This window comes from Bos taurus, chromosome 9 (genome assembly GCF_002263795.3).
Source record: "Bos taurus isolate L1 Dominette 01449 registration number 42190680 breed Hereford chromosome 9, ARS-UCD2.0, whole genome shotgun sequence".
In the NCBI taxonomy this organism is placed as follows: Eukaryota; Metazoa; Chordata; class Mammalia; order Artiodactyla; family Bovidae; genus Bos; species Bos taurus.
In genome coordinates this window covers 1,624,611-1,647,494 of record NC_037336.1, presented here as the reverse complement: position 1 = coordinate 1,647,494, position 22,884 = coordinate 1,624,611, and positions in this window count along the sequence as shown.

The window sequence follows — 22,884 nt, the reverse complement described above, 5'->3', positions numbered from 1 at the left end:
TACTGTTTAATGAACAATGCACACAGTGAGATACAGTGAGACAACTGGTGTCATGAACAGGATGAAGAGTGATGCAACTGGTGTAGTCAGCAAGATGGACAGCAAGACAGTAACTGAATCACTTTGCTATACAGCAGAAATTAACATAACATTGTGGATGATTATATATCAATACATTTTTTTTTTAACAATCTCAACAGGTTTGCTTTCTTCTGATGTCTATCCCTTGGCTTGCATATGACTACCTTCTTCCTGTATCTTCATACCATATCTCTCTGTGTGTATCTAATTTCCACCTCTTAGAAAGATAGTAGATATGTGGGATTAGAGCCTAACCATGGGGTCACAAAGAGTCGGAAACGACTGAGTGACTGAACTGAACTGAAGTGTTTCATTTAAACTTCTCACATTCTTAAAGGCCCTGTCTTCACACAGTCACATTCTGAAATACAGAGGGTTAGGTCTTCAAGATATGAAATTGCGGGGGAGGGGCAGAGGTGTGGGGGGCCGGGCATAATTCAGCCCATAACACTTATTTTGCACATTTTAAATCTGAGGCTCAGAGATGATAGGCATCTTTCTCAAGATCACATAATGCTAGTCAGTGGGAGTTCAAGATTAGAAGCCAGATCTCTTACAGTTTTCTACTGTAGAATGTCCAGTCTATTTTTCACAAGTGACTACACAGTCTTTAAAGTGTTTTCTTAAAAGAAATACGTTGAATGCAAAACATCTCAGGGTGCTTATTTTTTCACTATCATCATCATCACATATCACTTTTAAGGATATTTAACAAGAAAAATAATCACTTTCCTTAATATTATATAACCACAATTTGTTCTTTTTTTTTTTTTTTTTTTTGCAATTTACAGACACTATTGGCTTTTATTTTTTAGAAAAGTAGTTGACTATTTATGTCTAATCTAAGTTACCTAAATTCAGAAATGTTTCTTCAAAGATCCTGGGTTTGTTTGAAGTAATGGAAAATTTATAGAAATATGTATTTTCCTTATTTTTATCATCTGTAAAAAACAATGGAAGCAGTGACATATTTATTTTCTTGGGCTCCCAAATCACTGCAGATGGTGATTGCAGCCATGAAATTAAAAGATGCTTGCTGCTTGGAAGTTAAGCTGCTGCTGCTGCTAAGTCGCTTCAGTCGTGTCCGACTCTGTGCGACCCCATAGACAGCAGCCCACCAGGCCCTGACGTCCCTGGGATTCTCCAGGCAAAAACACTGGAGTGGGTTGCCATTTCCTCCTCCAATGCATGAACGTGAAAAGTGAAAGTGAAGTCATTCAGTCGTGTCTGACTCTTAGCGACCCCATGGACTGCAGCCTACCAGGCTCCTCCATCCATGGGATTTTCCAGGAAAGAGTACTGGAGTGGGTTGCCATTGCCTTCTCTGTGAAGTTAAGCTATGACTAACCTAAATAGCATATTAAAAAGCAGAGACATTAATTTGCCAACAAAGGTCCATCTAATCAAAGCTATGGTTTTTACAGTAGTCATGTATGGATGTGAGAGCTGGACCATAAAGAAAGCTGAGCATCAAAGAATTGATGCTTTTGAACTGTGGTGTTGGAGAAGACTCTTAAAAATCCTTTGGACTGCAAAAAGATCCAACCAGTCAATCCTAAAGGAAATCAGTCCTGAAAATTCACTGGAAAGACTGATGCTGAAGCTAAAACTCCAATATTTTGGCCACCTGATGGGAAGAACTGACTCATTTGAAAAGACCCTGACACTGGGAAAGAATGAAGGTAGGAGAAGGGGACAAGAGAGGATGAGATGGTTGAATAACATCATCGACTCAATGGACATGAATTTGAGCAAACTCCAGGTGTTGGTGATGGACAGGGCAGCCTGGCGTGCTGCAGTCCATGGGGTTGCATAGTGCTGGATACGACTGAGTGACTGAACTGAACTGATAAAGAAAAGGAATGGGCATCACTAATTTTTGCTTTCTATGTATCTAAAATATACCCCTAGAAGAAAAAAAGAAAAAGAGAGAGAGAGAGAATTTCAATTTTAATTTTAACTCATTTCAGGAATTCTAAGGCCATAATTTTTTTTACTATTAACATATTTTGAAAGTAAAGATAAATGGTTTGCACACATAACGCTCCCATCTCTACACTCTTTCATCTCTTTCTTGTTGGACGATGACATTCCCTTGAATATGAACATAGGAGAAGCGTCTTTCCTCCCATGCTCTAATGGAATCATGAGAGAAGAACAGCAAGACTGTGCCCTGTCCTTGATGAAGAGCACTCTCATAAAAACAGAAACAATATTCTAAAAAAAAAATGATTTGAAAAGCTTATTGTTTTTTGAAGAAGGAAAGACAAAATGTTCTGCAGAGTATGGCTTAACTAATAGAAACAGGTAAGAAAACAAGGAACACTTAAGTCAGATGAAATACTCATGATCAGTCACTCAGTCATATCCAACTCTTTGTTACTCCATGGACTGCATCCCACCAGGTTCCTTTGACCATGAAATTTTCCAGGCAATAAAACTGGAGAGGGTTGTCATTTCTTACTCCAGGGGATCCTCCCAACCCAGGTATCAAACCTGCATCTCCTGTGTCTCATGCACTGGTAGGTGAATTATTTACCACTGCTCCACAACTGGCATAGTAAAGGTATTAAAAGTACACATACTAAAACTATTTTAGTGAGATATTATCTCTTTTAATGAAAGAGAAAATGCATTATGAATGAGACCAAGCAGTGATGTTAGGCTGCTAAACCACAGCACATCCACATGAAGAGGAAAAACAAATATGAATAGATGAGCTTTTGTCACCTCACTCCTGAACACCTTGCTACATTGAAGGATGAGGTACTGGGAGACCCTAAGGTAGCTGTGTAGCATCCCTGGCAGACACAAATCTGAGAGTATAATATTGCACTGAGAGTTTAATTTACTGATGTTTGTTAGTATATTTATAAAAACTGTGAATGGCCTTTATACTAATTATGTTGTTAACACACCACATGGTGTATTATGTTTTTAATATACTACACATATTTTGATTACCATTGCATATATTGCATTATCACATCATATATTTCATGTTAGTATATAATTATATATTAGTACAACATATTATTAAAATATCTGAGTTTTCAGTTTACATATACATATGCATGCATATATGTATATACACACATATATATAAATGTATTATAAATATGTATGTATATACATATTTATGGATTATTTTCCTCAGTTAAAGCTCTACATAGTATCTACCCTAGTTCTTTTTTAAATTAACGTATTTATTTTAATTGGAGACTAATTAGTTTACATTATTGTGGTGGTTTTGCCACATATCGATATGAATCAGCCATGGGTGTACAGGTGTCCCCCAATAGTTTAGACCCCTCCCACCTCCCTCCCCACTTCATCCCTCTGTGTTGTCCCAGAGCATCAACTTTGAGCCCTGCTTCATGCATTAAACTTGCACTGGTCATCTATTTTACATATGGTAATATATATGTTTCAATGTTATTTGCTCATATCATTTCACCCTTGCCTTTTCCCACACAGTCCAAAAGTCTGTTCTTTACATCTGTGTTTCTTTGGCTGTCTTACATATAGTATCATTGTTATCATCCTTCTAAGTTCCATATATATACATTAATACACTGTATTGGTGTTTCTTTTTCTGACTTACTTCACTATGTATAATAGGCTCCAGTTTCATCCACCTCATTAGAACGGATTCAAATGTATTATTTTTAATGGCTGAGTAATACTCCATTGTGTATATGTACTACAGCTTTCTTACCCATTTGTCTGCTGATGGACATCTGGGTTGCTTCCATGTCCTGGCTATTATAAACTGTGCTGTGATGAACACTGGGGTACACATGTCTCTTTCAATCTGATTTCCTCAGTGTGTATGCCCAACAGTGGGATTGGTGGGTCATATGGCAGTTCTATTTCCAGTTTTTTAAGGAATCTCCACACTGTTCTCCATAGTAGTTGTACTAGTTTGCATTCAAACCAACAGTGTAAAAGGGTTCCCTTTTCTCCACATCTTCTCAAGCATTTACTATTTGTAGACTTTTTGATAGCATCCATTCTGACCAGCGTGAGATGGTACCTCATTGTAGTTTTGATTTGCATTTCTCTGAAAATTAGTGATGTTGAGCATCTTTTCATGTGTTTGTTAGCCATCTGTATGCCTTCTTTGAGAAATGTCTGTTTAGTTCTTTGGCCATTTTTTTGATTGGGTCATTTATTTCTCTGGTATTGAGCTACACATGCTGCTTGTATATTTTTGAGATTAATTTTTTGTCAGTTGCTTCATTTGCTATTATTTTCTCCCATTCTGAAGGCTGCCTTTTCACTTTGCTGATATTCACCTTCATTGTGTAAAACCTTTTAAGTTTAATTAGGTCCCATTTATTTATTTTTGTTTTTATTTCCATTACTCTGGGAGGTGGGTCATAGAGGCTCTTGCCGTGATTTATGTCAGAGAGTCTTCTGCTTATGTTTTCCTCTAAGAGGTATAGTTTCTGGTCTTACATTTAGATCTTTAATCCATTTTGAGTTTATTTTTGTGTATGGTGTACCTTAAAGAGAGGTAGAATTTGGAATTCAAAAATAGAAATAAAAGTATCTCCTCAACTATGGAACTTGAAAATTTTGTTAATGGTCTACCAATTAAAAATACACCCCTGCATTAAAGAAAACAACAACAACAAAAAACACTTCTTTTGCAGTTTTAGTCTTAAGCTCTGAGTACATCTTGATTTGTAAGTAAATTGCATAAATACTATCAATTCTCAAAAAAGTCTCCCACTGGAAAATTTGTTAGTTTGGCCCTTTTATTAAAGGTAGGTAGATCCTATACTAAGATCTGTACAGAACAAAACACTAGAATAAATAAGAACAGATTCAGTTACCCATGACAGAATCCTTTACTACTTACTGTTTGTTCATAGTCATGTGGACATGTGAGAAACGACAATGAGTTATAAAGAAAAACAACAACATAGTGGTTATATGAACAGTCATTGACACTAGGAAGGTTGTTGTTTAGCAACAAAACCCATACATAAACAAATATTTTCTCAAATGATACAGCACTAAATACAAAACCCGCAGAATACTATATTGTTTCTGTTAGATGATGATGAAAGGATGTTCCTTAGTGAGGAATAGGAGCAAAGAAAGAAAAGAAAGAAGTAATGTGTACTTGAGTCCATTAGGTAGGAAAAGTGAGTATAAGGTCAGCAAAAACAGTGGCAGTCAGATAGTACAGGTCATTAAAATTCACCATAAGACTGTTAACTACATCATAGGCAAGAGAGACCTACTGGGTAAGAGAGCAAATAATGTGATCAAAGAAGTATTCACTTTCCTTAATAGAGTAGGTGAAGCTGCAAGACTTCCCTGGTGGCTCAGAGGGTAAAGCATCTGCCTGCAAGCTGGGAGACCTCAGTTCGAACTCTGAGTTTGGGAAGACCCTTGGAGAAGGAAATGGCTACCCACTTCAGTATTATTGCCTAGAGAATCCCGTAGACAGAGGAGTCTGGTAGACTACAGTCCACGGGGTCGCTAAGAGTCGGACACGACTGAGAGATTTCACTTTCACTTTCAAGCTTCAGTACACATCAGAGTCTACAATTCTGTCCCTCTTCAGATCCTCTCTACAGGCTTCCTCTCGTTTGCAGTCTTTTCAAATCAATCTTTGTAGATCATATCAATGGTCTCTCTCATGGGCTTCATTTTGTCTCCACAAATTCTGTTCTGAAGTGCTAATCTCTACTATTTCATAAAGTGACCTTATTTGAAGATAGAGTCTTTAAAGTGGTAATCAAGTTAAACAGGTGTCATTAGCATGGGCCTTAATCCAATATGACCGTTATCCTTATAAAAGGGGAAATTGGGACACAGAGAGACATGAATAGAAGGAACATGATGTAAAGGTAGAAGGGGAAGATAGCCATCTACAAGCCAAGGAGAAGGTTCAGTTCAATTCAGTTCAGTCACTCAGTTGGGTCCGAATCTTTGAAACCCCATGGACTGAAATACTCCAGGACTCCCTGTCCAACACCAACTCCCAGAGTTTACTCAAACTCATGCCCATTGAGTCGGTGATGCCATCCAATCATCTCATCCTCTGTCGTCCCCTTCTTCTCCTGCCTTCAATCTTTCCCAGCATCAGAGTTTTTTTCTAATAAGTCAGTTATTCACATCAGGTGGCCAAAGTATTGGAGTTTCAGCTTCAGCATCAGTCCTTGCAATGAATATTCATGACTGACTTCCTTTAGGATGGACTGGTTGGATCTCCCTGCAGTCCTGGGGACTCTCAAGATTCTTCTTTTGCATCATAGTTCAAAAGCATCAATTCTTTGGTGCTCAGCTTTCTTTATAGTCCAACTCTCACATCCATACATGATTACTGGAAAAATCAAAGCTTTGAATAGACAAACCTTTGTTGGCAAAGTAATATCTCTGCTTTTTAATATGCTGTCTAGGTTGATCATAACTTTCCTTCCAAGGAGTAAGTGTCTTTTAACTTCATGGTTGCAATCACCATCTGCAGTGATTTTGGAGCCCAAAAATTTAAAGTCTCTCACTGTTTCCATTGTTTCCCCTTCTATGTGCCATGAAGTGATGGGACCAGATGCCATGATCTTAGTTTTTTGAATGTTAAGTTTTAAGCCAACTTTTTCACTCTCCTCTTTCGCTTTCATCAAAAGGCTCTTTAATTCTTCTTCGTTTTCTGCCATAAGGGTGGTGTTATCTGTGTATCTGAGGTTACTGATATTTCTCCAGGCAATCTTGATTCCAGCTTGTGCTTCATCCAGCCTGGCATTTTGCATGATGTACTCTGCATGTAAGTTAAATAAGTAGGGTGACAATATACAGCCTTGACATTCTCTTTTTCCTATTTGGAACCAGTCTGTTGTTCCATGTCCAGTTCTAAATGCTGCTTGTTGATCTGCATACAGATTTCTCAAGAAGCAGGTCAGGTCGTCTGGTATTCCCTTCTCTTTAAGAATTTTCCACAATTTGTTGTGATCCACACAGTCAAAGGCTTTGGCATAGTCAATGAAGCAGATTTTTTTTTTTTTTTTCTGGAAATCTCGCTTTTGGGAACACATATTTATCTCTTAGCTCTCAGAAGGAACCAAATGGGTTGACACCTTGATCTTGGATTTCTAGCTTCCAGAATTGTGAGCCAATAAATGTCCCTTGAGGAAGCCATCCACTTTGTGGGACTTTGATGAGGCAGCCCTATCAAATGAATATAACCTCCTTGTCCCCTGACTTTTATGTATTCCATCAATGGGGAACACTGGCAGGAAATTCAGGAGGTCAGCAAGTAGTGTCAGGGTCTACACTCCCTGGATGTTCATGTGGTGTCCTAGGGGCTGGCCAGTCCTCCTGCATAGGTCTCAGCTCCTGGAAGATGCCCCTGGATGGTGGTTGTGTTATGGCCCAGGATATTATAGTATCCCTCTGGGTTCTACCCCCAACCACATCTTTATAAGTAGTTCTTTGGTTTAATCTTATTCAAGTTATGATAGCTTAAATTTGCTTGTAGCCCAAATCATGAGTCTTCTGCAGTCAGCATGGCAGAGAATGGTTAGATGGTTTAAGGAGGGGTGGGGGTGGAGGACTGTAGGTGGCATATTTCCTTTCATTGGCATTCTGTGGGTAAAACTTTGTCATGTGAACACACCTAATGGCGAAGGAGCTAGCAAAGGTCTTCTAGATTTGCATCCAAGTAGAGAAAAGACCTAAAACAACATGTACTGGACAGGATGAAAAATCTTTCTAAAAGGGAAAATAAGATGACTATCCACCTTTAGATATAAATGAAAAAATAATCAGTAAACACAGTTTATAATACTTAATAGTTTAATTTGAACTATAGTGTATTTATATTTCTTTAAATCCTGTCTCTATGTAGGTGACCGGAAATAAAGTATAAATTAATGCACATACTATTTACCTATTAAATTATTGTAACTGCTTTAAAATGAATATAATATAATATTACCTATTAGAAATAACTGCTTCATTTCATTGTCTATGACTTAAATTATCCCAACAGATAAACTGTCTTACCTAAAGTATCGGAACACTATGCCTAGGAATGATCCATTATTTTATCTTCACACTGTAAATCTTGAACTTATCTGTTTGAGTGGTGGAATATATCATAAAAATACAGCAGACTGTGCAGTCAAAACACAGAGCAATTTGAAAGAAATGTTACTTTATATATGTGTTTATATATAAAAATAAAGATGTGTATATATATATACATATATATATATAAACACACACACACACACATATATATATATATATACACACATACATACATACATACTGAAACAGTGTTACCACAGTAAGCATCAAAGTTTTGTGCTTTGAAAATATTAATAAAAAGCCACGGACTTGGTATGTGTCAATCAAGAGAGTAGTGCTTTAACTCAGAATGCTAGAAAGTTGGTGAGGTAGAAAAGGAAATAAAAAAAATCATTTAACCACTTTAAAAAAAATAAAAATTTATTTCTCTAATGAAATTTGTGCATAATTTTATTAATTATTTCATTAATTACTGTCAATAATATCAAGAAAAATATTCCAATAGAATAACAACTTTATTGATACTTAAACAAAAATAATGAGCAATTGATTCTGATTTTAATTCTAATGATATTTATAGACTCAGCAAAATATCCATGTAACAAAAACCTACTTTTCTTTTCTTTATCTTAATGGTGTATGTATATTTATTCAAAATAAACTACAGTAAATAGGAGTGAAATTTTGTCATTTTTTAATATAAATTTAGTTCTTTTAATTGAAAGCTAATTAATTTACAATATTGTAGTGGTTTCGCCATACATCGACATAGATCTGCCACAGATGTACATGTGTTCCCCTTCCTGAACCCCCCTCCATTCTTCCTCCCCGTCCCATCCCTCTGGGTCATCCCAGTGCACCAGCCCCGAGCACCCTGACTCATGCATTGAACCTGGACTGGAGATCCTTTTCACATATGATAATATACATGTTTCAGTGTCATTCTCCCAAATCATCCCACCCTCGTCCTCTCCCACAGAGTCCAAAAGACTGTTCTATACATCTGTGTCTCTCTTGCTGTCTTGCATACAGGGTTATCATTACCATCTTTCTAAATTCCATATATATGTGTTAGTATACTGTGTTGGTGTTTTTCTTTCTGGCTTACTTCACTCTGTATAATAGGTTCCAGTTTCATCCACCTCATTAGAACTGATTCAAATGTATTATTTTTAATGGCTGAGTAATACTCCATTGTGTATATGTACCACTGCTTTCTTATCCATTCATCTGCTGATGGACATCTAGCATGCCTCCTTCCATGTCCTGGCTATTATAAACAGTGCTGCGATGAACATTGGGGTACACGTGTCTCTTTCAATTCTGGTTTCCTCGGTGTGTATGCCCAGCAGTGGGATTGCTGGGTCATATGGCAGTTCTATTTCCAGTTGTTTTTTTTTAAGGAATCTCCACACTGTTCTCCATAGTGGCTATATTAGTTTGCATTCAAACCAACAGTGCAACAGGGTTCCCTTTTCTCCACACCCTCGCCAGCATTTATTGCTTGTTGACTTTTGGATAGCAGCCATTATGACTGGCGTGAGATGGTACCTCATTGTGGTTTTGATTTGCATTACTCTGAAAATGAGTGATGTTGAGCATCTTTTCATATGTTTGTTAGCCATCTGTATATCTTCTTTGGAGAAATGTCTGCTTAGTTCTTTGGCCAATTTTTTGATTGGGTCTTTTATTTTTCTGGAATTGAGCTGCAGGAGCTACTTGTATATTTTTGAGGTTAATTCTTTGTCAGTTGCTTCATTTGCTATTATTTTCTCCCATTCTGAAGGCTGTCTTTTCACCTTGCTTATAGTTTCTTTTGATGTGCAAAAGCTTTTACGTTTAATTAGGTCCCTTTTTTTTTTTTTTCTTTTATTTCCATTATTTTGGGAGGTGGGTCATAGAGGATCCTGCTGTGATTTATGTTGGAGAGTGTTTTGCCTATGTTTTCCTCTAAGAGATTTATAGTTTCTGGTCTTACATTTAGATCTTTAATCAATTTTCAGTTTATTTTTGTTTACTGTGTTATAAAGTGTTCTAGTTGCATTCTTTTACAAGTGGTTTAACCAGTTTTCCTAGCACCACTTGTTAAAGAGATTGTCTTTTCTCCATTGTTTATTCTTGCCTCCTTTGTCGAAGATAAGGTGTCCATAGGTGCATGGCTTTAACTCTGGGCTTTCTATTTTGTTCCATTGATCTATATTTCTGAACTTGTGACAGTACCATACTGTCTTGATGACTGTAGCTTTGTAGTATACCCTGAAGTCAGGCAGCTTGATTCCTCCAGTTCCATTCTTCTTTCTCAAGATTGCTTTGGCTATTTGAGGTTTTTGTTGTATTTCCATACAAATTGTGAAGTTATTTGTTCTAGTGCTGTGAAAAATACTGTTGGTAGCTTGATAGGGATTGCTTTGAATCTAGACTGATTTTGGTATTATATTCATGTTCACTATATTGATTCTTCCAAACCATGAACATGGTGTATTTCTCCATATATTTGTGTCCTCTGATTTCTTTCATCAGTGTTTTAAAGTTTTCTATATATAGATCTTTTGTTTCTTTAGAAAATACTTCTTCCTAAGTATTTCTTTTTTTTTTTTTTTTGCAATGGTGAATGGGCTTGCTTCCTTGATTTCTCTTTCTGTTTTCTCATTGTTAGTGTATAGGAATGCAAGGGATTTCTATGTGTTAATTTTATATCCTGTAACTTTACTATATTCATTGATTAGTTCTAGTAATTTTCTGGTGTTGTCTTTGGGGTTTTCTATGTAGAGGATCATGTTTTGTTCAAACAGTGAGAGTTTTACTTCTTCTTTTCCAACCTGGATTCCCTTTATTTCTTTTTCTGCTTTGGTTGCTGTGGCCAAAACTTCCAAAACTATTTTGAATAGTAGTGGTGAGATTGGGCATCCTTGTCTTGTTCCTAACTTTAGGGGAAATGCTTTCAACTTTTCACCATTAAGGATAATGTTTGCTGTGGGTTTGTCATATATAGCTTTTATTATGCTGAGGTATCGTCCTTCTATTCCTGCTTTCTTGAGAGTTTTTATCATAAATGGATGTAGAATTTTGTCAAAGGCATTCTCTGCATCTTTTGAGATAATGATATGTTTTTAATCTTTCAATTTGTTACTGTGGTGTATTACACTGATTGATTTGTGGATACTGAAGAATCCTTGAATCCCTGGGATAAAGCCCACTTGGTCATGATGTATGATCTTGTTAATATGTTGCTGGATTCTGTTTGCTAGAATTTTTTAAGGATTTTTGCATCTATGTTCATCAGTGATATTGGCCTGTAGATTTCATTTCTTGTGGAATCCCTTTCTGGTTTGGTATTAGGGTGATGATGGCCTCATAGAATGAGTTTGGAAGTTTACCTTCCTCTGCAATTTTCTGGAAGAATTTGAGTAGGATAGGTTTTAGCTCTTCTCTAAATTGTTGATAGAATTTAGCTGTGAAGCCATCTGGTCCTGGGCTTTTGTTTGCTGGAAGATTTCTGATTACAGTTTCAATTCCCATGCTTGTGATGGGTCTGTTAAAATTTTCTATTTCCTCTGGTTCAGTTTTGGAAAGTTGTACTTTTCTAAGAATTTGTCCATTTCTTCCAAGTTGTCCATTTTGTTGGCATATAGTTGCTGATAGTAGTCTCATGATCCTTTGTATTTCTGTGTTATCTGTTGTGATTTCTCCATTTTTATTTCTAATTTTGTTGATTTAAGTCTTCTTCTTTTGTTTCATGATGAGTCTGGCTAATGGTTTGACAATTATTATTTTTTTTAATCTCCTCAAAGAGCCAGCTTTGTTGATTTTGCTATGGTCTCTTTTGTTTAATTTGCATTTATTTCTGCCCTAATTTTTAAGATTCCTTTCCTTCTACTAACCATGAGGTTCTTCATTTCTTCCTTTTCTAGTTGCTTTAGGTATAGAATTAGGTTATTTATTTGACTTTTTTCTTGTTTCTTGAGGTAAGCATGTATTGGTATGAACCTTCCCCTTAGTACTGCTTTTACAGTGTCCCACAGGTTTTGGGTTGTTGCGTTTTCATTTTCATTCATTTCTATGCATATTTTGATTTCTTCTGTGATTTGTTGGTTATTCAGCAGTGTGTTGTTCAGCCTCCATATGTTGGAATTTTTAATAGTTTTTCTCCTGTAATTGAGGTCTAATCTTACTGCATTGTGGTCAGAAAAGATACGGGGAATGATTTCAATTTTTGGAATTTACCAAGGCTAGATTTATGGCTCAGGGTTTGATCTAACCTGGAGAATGTTACATATGCACTTTAGAAAAAGGTGAAATTCATTCTTTTGGAAATATCCTATAGATATCAATTAGGTCTAACTGGTCTATTGTGTCATTTAAAGTTTGTGTTTCCTTGTTAATTATCTGTTTAGTTGACCTATCCTTAGGTGTGAGTGGGGTATTAAAGTATCCCACTATTATCATTTTATTGTTAATTTCCCTTTTCATACTTGTTAGCATTTGTCTTACATATTGTGGTACTCCTATGTTGGTGCATATATATTTATAATTGTTATATCTTCTTCTTGGATTGATCCTTTGATCAATATGTAGTGTCCTTCTTTGTCTCTTTTCACAGCCTCTATTTTAAATTCTAGTTTATCTGATATGAGTATTGCTACTCCTGCTTTCTTTTGGTCTCTATTTTCATGGAATATCTTTTTCCAGCCCTTCAATTTAAGTCTGTATGTGTTCCTTGTTTTGAGGTTGGTCTCTTGTAGACTACATATATAGGGGTCTTGTTTTTTGATCCATTCAGCCAGGTTTTGTATTTTGATTGGGGCATTCAACCCATTTACATTTAAGGTAATTATTGATAAGTATGATCCCATTTCCATTTACTTTGTTGTTTTGGGTTAGAGTTTATACACCCTTTCTGTGTTTCCTGTCTGGAGAAGATACTTTAGCATTTGTTGGAGAGCTGGTTTGGTGGTGCTGAATTCTCTCAGCTTTTGCTTGTTTGTAAAGCCTTTTATTTATCCTTCATATTTGAATGAGATCCTTGCTGGGTATAGTAATCTGGGTTGTAGGTTTTTCTTTTTCATCATTTTAAGTATATCCTGCCATTCCCTTCTGGCCTGAAGAGTTTCTATTGAAAGATCAGCTGTTATCCTTATGGGAATCCTGTTGTGTGTTATCTGTTGTTTTTCCCTTGCTGCTTTTAATATTTTTTTCTTTGTGTTTGATCTTTGTTAATTTGATTAATATGTGTCTTGGGGTGTTTCACTTTGGGTTTATCCTGTTTGAGACTTTCTGGGTTTCTTGGACTTGGGTGACTATTTCCCCATTTTAAGGAAGTTTTCAACTATTGTCTCCTCAAATATTTTCTAATGGTCTTTCTATTTGTCTTCTTCTTCTGGGACTCCTATGATTCGAATGTTGGGGCACTTCACATTGTCCCAGAGGTCTCTGAGGTTGTCCTCATTTCTTTTAATATTATTCCTTTTTTCCTATCTGCTTAATTTATTTCTACCATTCTATTTTCTACCTCACTTATCCTATCTTCTGACTCTGTTATTTTACTGTTAGTTCCCTCCAGAGTGTTTTTTATCTCATTTATTGCATTATTAATTATATATTGACTTTTTTATTTCTTCTAGGTCCTCGTTAAACATTTCTTGCATCTTCTCAATCCTTGTCTCCAGGCTATTTATCTGTAACTACATTTTGTTTTCAAGATTTTGGATCATTTTCATTATCATTATTCTGAATTCTTTATCAGCTAGATTCCCTATCTCTTCCTCTTTTGTTTGACTTGGTGGGCATTTATCCTGTTCCTTTACCTGCTGAGTATTTCTCTGCCTTTTCATCTTATTTATATTGCTGTGTTTGAGGTGGCCTTTCCTTATTCTGGCAGTTTGTGGTTCCTCTTTATTATGGAGGTTCCTCACTGTGGGTGGGGTTGGATGGGTGGCTTGTAAAAGTTTCCTGGTTAGGGAAGCTTGTGTCAGTGTTATGGTGGTTGGAGCTGGATTTATTCTTTCTGGAGTGCAATGAAGTGTCCAGTAATGAGTTTTGAGATGTCAGTGAATTTGGTGAGACTTTGGGCAGCCTGTATATTGAAGCTCAAGGCTATGTTCCTGTGTTGCTGGAGAATTTGTGTGGTATGTCTTGCTCTGGAACTTGTTGGCTCATGGGTGGTGTTTGGTTTCAGTGTAGGTATGGAGGTTTTTGATGAGCTGTTATCGATTAATGTTCCCGAGGAGTCAGGAGTTCTCTGGTGTTCTCAGGTTTTAGACTTAAGCCTCCTGCCTCTGGTTTTCAGTCCTATTCTTACCATAGCCTCAAGACTTCTCCATCTATATAGCACTGATGATAAAACATCTAGCTTAATGATGAAAAGTTTCTCCACAGTAAGAGATACCTGGAGAGGTTCACAGAGTTACATGCAGAAGAGAAGAGGGAGGAAGGAGATACAAGTGACCAGGAAGAGAATAGGGGAAATCAAAAGGGGAGAGAGCAAGCTAGCCTGTAATCACTTCCCTATGTGCTCTCCACAGTCTGGACCCCTCAGAGATGTTCACAGAGTTACCCAGAGAAAAGAAGGAGGAAGGAGACAGAGGTGGCCAGGAGGAGAAAAGGGGGAATCAAAAGGAGAGAGACAGATCCAGCCAGTAATCAGTTCCCTAAGTGTCCTCCACAGCCCAGAACACACAAAGAGATTCACAGAGTTGGGTAGAGAAGAGGGAGGGAGGAGACAGAGGCAACTTGGTGGAGAAAAAGGAGAATCCAAATGGGGAGAGAGCAATCAAGCAAGAAATCTCACTCCCAAGTAAAAATGGGTACTGAAAATTGCATTCTTAAACATATGTTGCTGCTGCTAAGTTGCTTCAGTCGTGTTCAACTCTGTGCGACCCGGTAGACAGCAGCCCACCAGGCTCCCCCGTCCCTGGGATTCTCCAGGCAAGAACACTGGAGTGGGTTGCCATTTCCTTCTCCAAGATTTTTAATCTTTGCTTTTTGGTATGTGTTATTAATTCATAAACGTGTAACAAATACCAAAAAGCAAAGATTAAAAATCTAGAATAGAGGGTAGATTCTCAAAAATACAATATTAAGAACCCAAAAAAGTCACAAAAATCATAAAATTATATCTATATCTATATACATATATGAAGCTTGCTTTGAAAAATAAGGTCTTTTTTTGCAGGGTAATAGTAGGTTAGAAAAATGAAAAATAAAGGAGTAATAGAGGACTTAATTATTTTTTAATTGAAAAAATGATAATAGTAAAAATATATCTAGAACTTTCTCTGGAGCTGTTGCAGACAGTGTGGGATCAGTTCATTTTCAGATAGTTCCTTGATCTGGCTTATATTTCTTCTCAAGATCTATAGGCCCCTTCCTATGTAGTTGGTACTAACTACAGGGTTTTAATCTGTTGCACCTGTCACTTCCAAAGAGGTTCCCTTTGTTTATTTTAGCTTCTTCTGTTTGCTGGTCTTTTCAGTGTCTAATTTCTGCCCTGACACAAGGGGGCGATGGTGGTAACTTCTTTAGGCTCACTTGTTCAGTAGTGCTGTGGGGAGGGAGGAACACTGTAAACAAATACCACTGGCGTGTGTGGGAAGTGCTTGCAGTGTTTCAGCCGCACTGGGTTTGCCCCAGCTCCCGGCCTGTATGCTTTTATGGTCTACACTTCTTAGGCTCTAGGTTGCTCTGCCAGGAACTGTCTGAGGTGGGCCCTGGGTTGCCTGCACTTCCCAGGTCTAAATTGCTCAGGTTGAGGTTCTTGGGTACTCCACAAATGCACAGACTCTGTTGGGCCTGCATTTTGTGCCCTTCCCAGGTCTGAGCAGCTCAGGTGACCAGGTGCTTGGTGAGTACAGATGCCCCCAGTTGGGAGCTGAGTCTTATCACCTCCCCTGTCCCAACCGCTTGGTTTTCTGGATGTACAATGGGCACGCCTTCTCAGATGTGCCGTGTATCCCTTCTGGGGGGCTGACTTCTGGCTGTGACCCACCCCAGCTGATGTCAACCAACCAAAATCCCAAGAAGTCTTGGTTAGCAATGACTCCTGCTTGCACTTTGGTAGAGGATGCCTCTCCGGAGATGCGATTGCCCCCTTCCGGCTCCGGCTGCCCCCACCTGCCTGTCTCTGGTGGGGAATGGACCGGTCCGCAGCCGGCTAGCTCTGCTCAGTCCTTTGTTCTGTGAGTGGGCTTGGTAGTGTCTTAGGCTAGGGCTTTTAGCTAGATAGGTCTCTCTCTCTCTCTCTCTCTCTCTCTTTTTTTTTTTTTTTTTCTCTCTCTCTGACTAGCCCACAGTCTGGGTTGCTATTTCAAGATAGTTCCCTCAGATTGCCCTCGGGGCATTCAGGCCCAGTCCTTCAGTCAGTCAGTCAGTTCAGCTGCTCAGTCATGTCCTACTCTTTGTGACCCCATGAATCACAGCACGCTAGGCCTTCCTGTCTGTTACCAACTCCAGAGTTTACTCAAACTGATGTCCATTGAGTTGGTGATGCCATCTAGCTATCTTATCCTCTGTCATCCCCTTCTCCTCCTACCCCCAATCCCTCCTAGAATCAGGGACTTTTCCAATAAGTCAACTCTTTACATGAGGTGGCCAGAGTATTGGAGTTTCAGCTTTAGCATCAGTCCTTCCAATGAACACCCATGACTGATCTCCTTTAGGATAGACTGGTTGGACCTCCTTGCAGTCCAAGGAACTCTCAAGAGTCTTCTCAAACACAACAGTTCAAAAACATCAATTCTTCGACTCTCAGCTTTCTTCACAGTCCCACTCTCACATCCATATAGGACCACTGGAAAAGCCATAGCCTTGACTAGACGGACCTTTATTGGCAAAGTAATGTCTCTACTTTTTAGTATGCTATCTAGGTTGGTCATAACTTTCCTTCCAAGGAGTAAGCAAGCATCTTTTAATTTCATGGCTTCAATCACCATCTGCAGTGATTTTCGAGCCCAGAAAGATAAAGTCAGACACTTTTTTCACTCTTCCTCCATCTATTTCCCATGAAGTGACGGGAGTGATTTTGGAGCCCAGAAAAACAAAGTCACCCACTGTTTTCACTGTTTCCGCATCTATTTTTCATGACGTGATGGGACCACATGTCATGATCTTAGTTTTCTGCATGTTGAGTTTTAAGCCAATTTTTCACTCTCCTCTTTCATCAAGAGTCTTTTTAGTTCCTCTTCACTTCCTGCCATAAGGGTGGTGTCACCTTCATATCTGATATTAATGATATTTCTCCCAGAAATCTTATGGCTTCCCTGGTAGCTCAGATGGTAAAGAGTCTGCCTGCAATGCAGGTGACCTGGGTTCGATCCCTGGGTCGGGAATATCTCCTGCAGAAGGAAATGGCAACCCACTCCAATATTCCTGCCTGGAGAATTCCATGGGCAGAGGAGCCTGGTAGGCTACAATAGGACACGACTGAGTGAGTTCACTTCACTTCACCTCACTTTACTTCCAGTAATCTTGATTCCAGCTTGTGCTTCCTCTGGCCCAGTGTTTCTCATGATGTACTCTGCATGTAAGTTAAATAAGCAGGGTGACAATATACACCCTTGATGTACTCCTTTTCCTATTTGGAACCAGCCTGTTGTTCCATGTCCAGTTCTAACTGTTGCTTTCTGACCTGCATACAGATTTCTCAAGAGGCAGGTCAGGTGGTCTGATATCCGCATCTCTTTCAGAATTTTCCACAGTTTATTGTGATCCACACAGTCAAAGGCTTTGGCATAGTCAATGAAGCAAAAATAGATGCTTTTCTGGAATTCTCTTGCTTTTTTGATAATCCAGCGCATGTTGGCAATTTGGTACCTGGTACCTCTGCCTTTTCTATAACCAGCTTGAACATCTGGAAGTTCACAGCCCACATATTGCTGAAGCCTGGCTTCGAATATTTTCAGCATTACTTTACTAGCGTGTGAGATGAGTGCAATTGTGCTGTAGCTTGAGCATTCTTTGGCATTGCCTTTCTTTGGAATTGGAATGAAAACTGACCTTTTCCTGTCCTGTGGCCACTGCTGACTTTTCCAAATTTGCTGGCATATTGAGTGCAGGACTTTCACAGCATCATCTTTCAGGATTTGAAATAACTCAACTGGAATTCCATCACCTCCTCTAGCTTTGTTCATAGTGATGTTTTCTAAGGCCCACTTGTCTTCACATTCCAGGATGTCTGGCTCTAGGTGAGTGATCACACCATCGTGATTATCTGGGTCGTGAAGTGCTTTTTTGCATTGTTTTTCTGTATATTCTTGCCACCTCTTTTTAATATCTTCTGCTTCTGTTAGGTCCATACCATTTGCGTCCTTTATCGAGTCCATCTTTGCATGAAATATTCCCTTGGTATCTCTAATTTTCATGAAGCAAACTCTAGCCTTTCCCATTCTATTGTTTTCCTCTATTTCTTTGCACTGATCACTGAGGAAGGCTTTATTATCTCTCCTTGCTATTCTGTGGAACTCTGCATTCAAATGGGAATATCTTTCCTTTTCTTCTTTGCTTTTCGCTGCTCTTCTTTTCACAGCTATTTGTAAAGCCTCCTCAGACAGCCATTTTGCTTTTTTTGCATTTCTTTTCCATGGGGATGGTCTTGATCCCTGTCTCCTGTACAGTGTCATGAACCTCCATTCATCAGGCTCTCTGTCTATTAGATCTAGTCCCTTAAATCGCAGCCCATGCCTCCCTGTCCAGCCCTCACTTGCTAGTGGCAGATGCGAGTATCTGGGCTGCTGGGAGCCTCTCTCTGCTGGGAGTTGCCATTAGGCACTTAATCTGTGGGTTTTATTTATTTATTTTCCCTCCTGGTTATGTTGCCTTCTGAGATTCCAAGACTAAACACTGACCCACCAGTGAGAGTGTTTCCCAGTGTTTGGAAACTTCTCTCTTTTTTAAGACTCCCTTTCCGGGATGGATCTCCATCCCTACGTCTTTTGACTCTCTTTTTACCTTTTATATTTTGTCCTACCCCCTTTCGAAGACAATGGGCTTCCTTTCTGGGTGCATAATGTCCTCTGCCAGCATTCAATATTTGTTTTGTGGAATTTGCTCAGTGCTTAAATGTTCTTTTGATAAATTTGTGGGGGAGAAAATTGTCTCCCCATCCTATTCCTCTGTCATCTTGGGACTGCCTTGTCATTTAATTTTGGAAAGAGGATTTAAAGTGTAATTTATATAGGTCAGTTCATCCAAATAGGAATTAAGCATTTTTAAAATTATAATTTTTAAATCACCTTATACAAATACCCCAATAAATTATCAACTATCTTTTAGAAATTTTAAGATACAAGTTAAAATAACCATTTAAAAGTAGGACATTCCCATTATTTTATTCATGTATCTAAAAACATATTGCCTATTAAAAATTACAGAAATATAAGAAAAATTACTTCTATTATTCATATTTTTAGTGAAAGCAAAAGAACACAGAGCTAATTTTAGTTGTACTTAATATATGCATAAAACATAAGGATTTCTGTTTGTTTTTTTTTCCTTAAGCAAAGCATTAGTCATTGATCTACGGAAACTAAAGTTGAAACTATATAGCTGAGTTTGGGAATATTTTAGGTGGGATCATTTTCAAAGAGCATGGACATTACCACAAGCAGCATCTGGCAGCTATGTACTTATACATTTATGGGGAATCTATCGCATGCATGTATTCTTACCACACACCCAAGACATAAAAACTCAAAATACACAAAGGACAAAAGCCTGAGTCCTTTTTCAGAAAAAAAATATAATTTCAAAATACATTTTTGAGCACTTTTTAAAACAAGATAACATTATAGGCTAAAAATAGACAAGTTCATGAATTAAAGTTGGCTTCTTCCATCCAAATGCATGATCTCAGTGAATAAGAAATGGTGGATGAATCCTGACAATTCAAGGACAACTACTGAGCCATCCAAATGCATGGTTCTTTAGAGGCAAAACTATCTATGGAAACAAAGACTAGCAAAGCATAAGATACAGAATTTAACAGATAACCATTGATTATTCATGTTCTTTAATTTGCCCTGATATCTGCCTTGATTTAGATGTTGATTTGTGCTTACCTCTTATAAAAGAAAAGACTTCCCATGTGCTTCCCTGGTGGCTCACATGGTAAACAATCTGCCTGCAATTCAGGAGACCCAGGTACAATACCTAGATCAGGTCCATGGGGTCGCAAAAGTGTCAGAAATGGCTGAGCAACTTAAGATTAATAAGAGAGACTCTGATGGAAGTGACTTAGAGTTGACGATTCCTACTGCTTGGATTTTCCTGCTGTTTAATATTAAGCTTGACTCACACCCTCTCTTTCTGGCTGTCTCACTGTCTTCTTAACCTGCTGAGAAGTGAATTCTGTCACCTGTGCTGATATAAACATAAATGAGACTTCCCTACTGGTGCAGTTGTTAAGACTCGGTATTTCCAATGCAGGAACCATAGATTCAATCCCTGGTTGGGGAACTAGGACCCTGCGTGCTATACAGTGCATCATTTTTTTTTTTTTTTAATTTAAAAATAAGCATAACCAAAAACAAATAAAAGGGGTAGCTGATAAATTTAACATTACATACTAGAATACAAAGACTAAAGAAAGGTCTCACCAAAATACGTAAAACAATGTTATGCCAGTCATGATTTTGAAATGTAAAAATAAAGATTTGGGTTGTCTTATTAAAGAAAAGTGGCATTTTTTCGTTTGTTTGTTTTAAATTTTATTTTATTGTTACACTTTACAATATTGTATTAGTTTTGCCAAATATCGAAATGAATCCGCCACAGGTATACCTGTGTTCCCCATCCTGAACCCTCCTCCCTCCTCCCTCCCCATACCCTCCCTCTGGGTCGTCCCAGTGCACCAGCCCCAAGCATCCAGTATCATGCATCTAACCTGGACTGGCGACTCGTTTCATACATGATATTATACATGTTTCAATGCTATTCTCCCAAATCTCCCCACCCTCTCCCTCTCCCACAGAGTCCATAAGACTGATCTATACATTAGTGTCTCTTTTGCTGTCTCGTACACAGGGTTATTGTTACCATCTTTCTAAATTCCACATATATGTGTTAGTATACTGTATTGGTGTTTTTCTTTCTGGCTTACTTCACTCTGTATAATAGGTTCCAGTTTCATCCATCTCATTAGAGCTGATTCAAATGTATTGGCATTTTTTTTTAACTTTAGACTTTTTATTTTGTATTGGATATAGACAAATAACAATAGTGTAGTAGTTTCAGGTGAACAGTAAGAGGACTCAGCCATACATATACATTTATCCATTCTCCCTCAAACCCATCTCCCATCCAGGTTGGCACATAACATTGAGTAGAGTTCCATGTGCTATACAACATGTCTTTGTTGGTTATCCATTTTAAATATAGCAGTATGTATATGATCTTCCCAAAGTCCCTAACTATCTCTTCCCCCCAGAGGTCATAAGTTAATTTCTAAGTCTGTGAGTCTCTTTCTGTTTTGTAAGAAGTTCTGCATCATTTCCTTTTTATGACATTCGCGGGATGTCATATCACCTATCTACATCTGATTTACTTCAGTATGACACTGAGTCCATTCATGTTGCTGCAAATGTCATTATTTCATTCTTTATAATGGCTGAGTAATATTCATATACCACTTCTTCTTTATCCATTCCTCTGTTGATGGATGTTTAGATTGCTTCCATGACTTGGCTATTGTAAACACTGCTGAAATGAATGTTGAGGTGGACATATCCTTTTAGATTACATTTTTCTCCAGGTATATGCCCAGGAATCGGATTTCAGGGTCATATGATAGCTTTACTTTTAGGTTTTAAGGAATCTCCATACAGTGCTACACTAAATATGCCAGCAAATTTGGAGAACTCAGCAATGGCCACAAGACTGTAAAAGGTCAGTTTTCATTCTAATCACAAAGAAAGGCAATGCTAAAGAATGCTCAAACTACCACACAATTGCACTCATCTCACACGCTAGTAAAGTAATGCTCAAAATTCTCCAAGCCAGGCTTCAGCAATATGTGAATGGTGAACATCCAGATGTTCAAGCTGGTTTTAGAAAAGGCAGAGGAACCAGAGATCAAATTGCCAACATCTGCTGGATCATCGAAAAAACAAGAGAGTTCCAGAAAAACATCTATTTTTGCTTCATTGACTATGACAAAGTCTTTGACTGTGTGGATCACAATAAACTGTGGAAAACTCTGAAAGAGATGTGTATACCAGACCACCTGACCTGCCTCTTGAGAAACCTATATGCAGGTCAGGAAGCAGCAGTTAGAACTGGACATGGAACAACAGACTGGTTCCAAAGAGGAAAAGGAGCACGTCAAGGCTGTATATTGTCACCCTGCTTATTTAACATACAGGCAGAGTACATCATGAGAAACTCTGGGCTGGAAGAAACACAAGCTGGAATCAGGATTGCAGGGAGAAATATCAATAAACTCAGATATGAAGATGACACCACCCTTATGGCAGACAGTGAAGAGGAACTAAAAAGCCTCTTGATGAAAGTGAAAGAGGAGAGTGAAAAAGTTGGCTTAAAGCTCACCATTCAGAAAACTAAGATCATGGCATCTGATCCCATCACTTCACGGGAAATAGATGGGGAAACAGTGGAAACAGTATCAGACTTAATGTTTTTGGGCTCCAAAATCTCTGTAGATGGTGATTGCAGCCATGAAATTAAAAGATGCTTACTCCTTGGAAGGAAAGTTATGACCAACCTAGATAGCATATTCAAAAGCAGAGACATAACTTTGCCAACAAAATT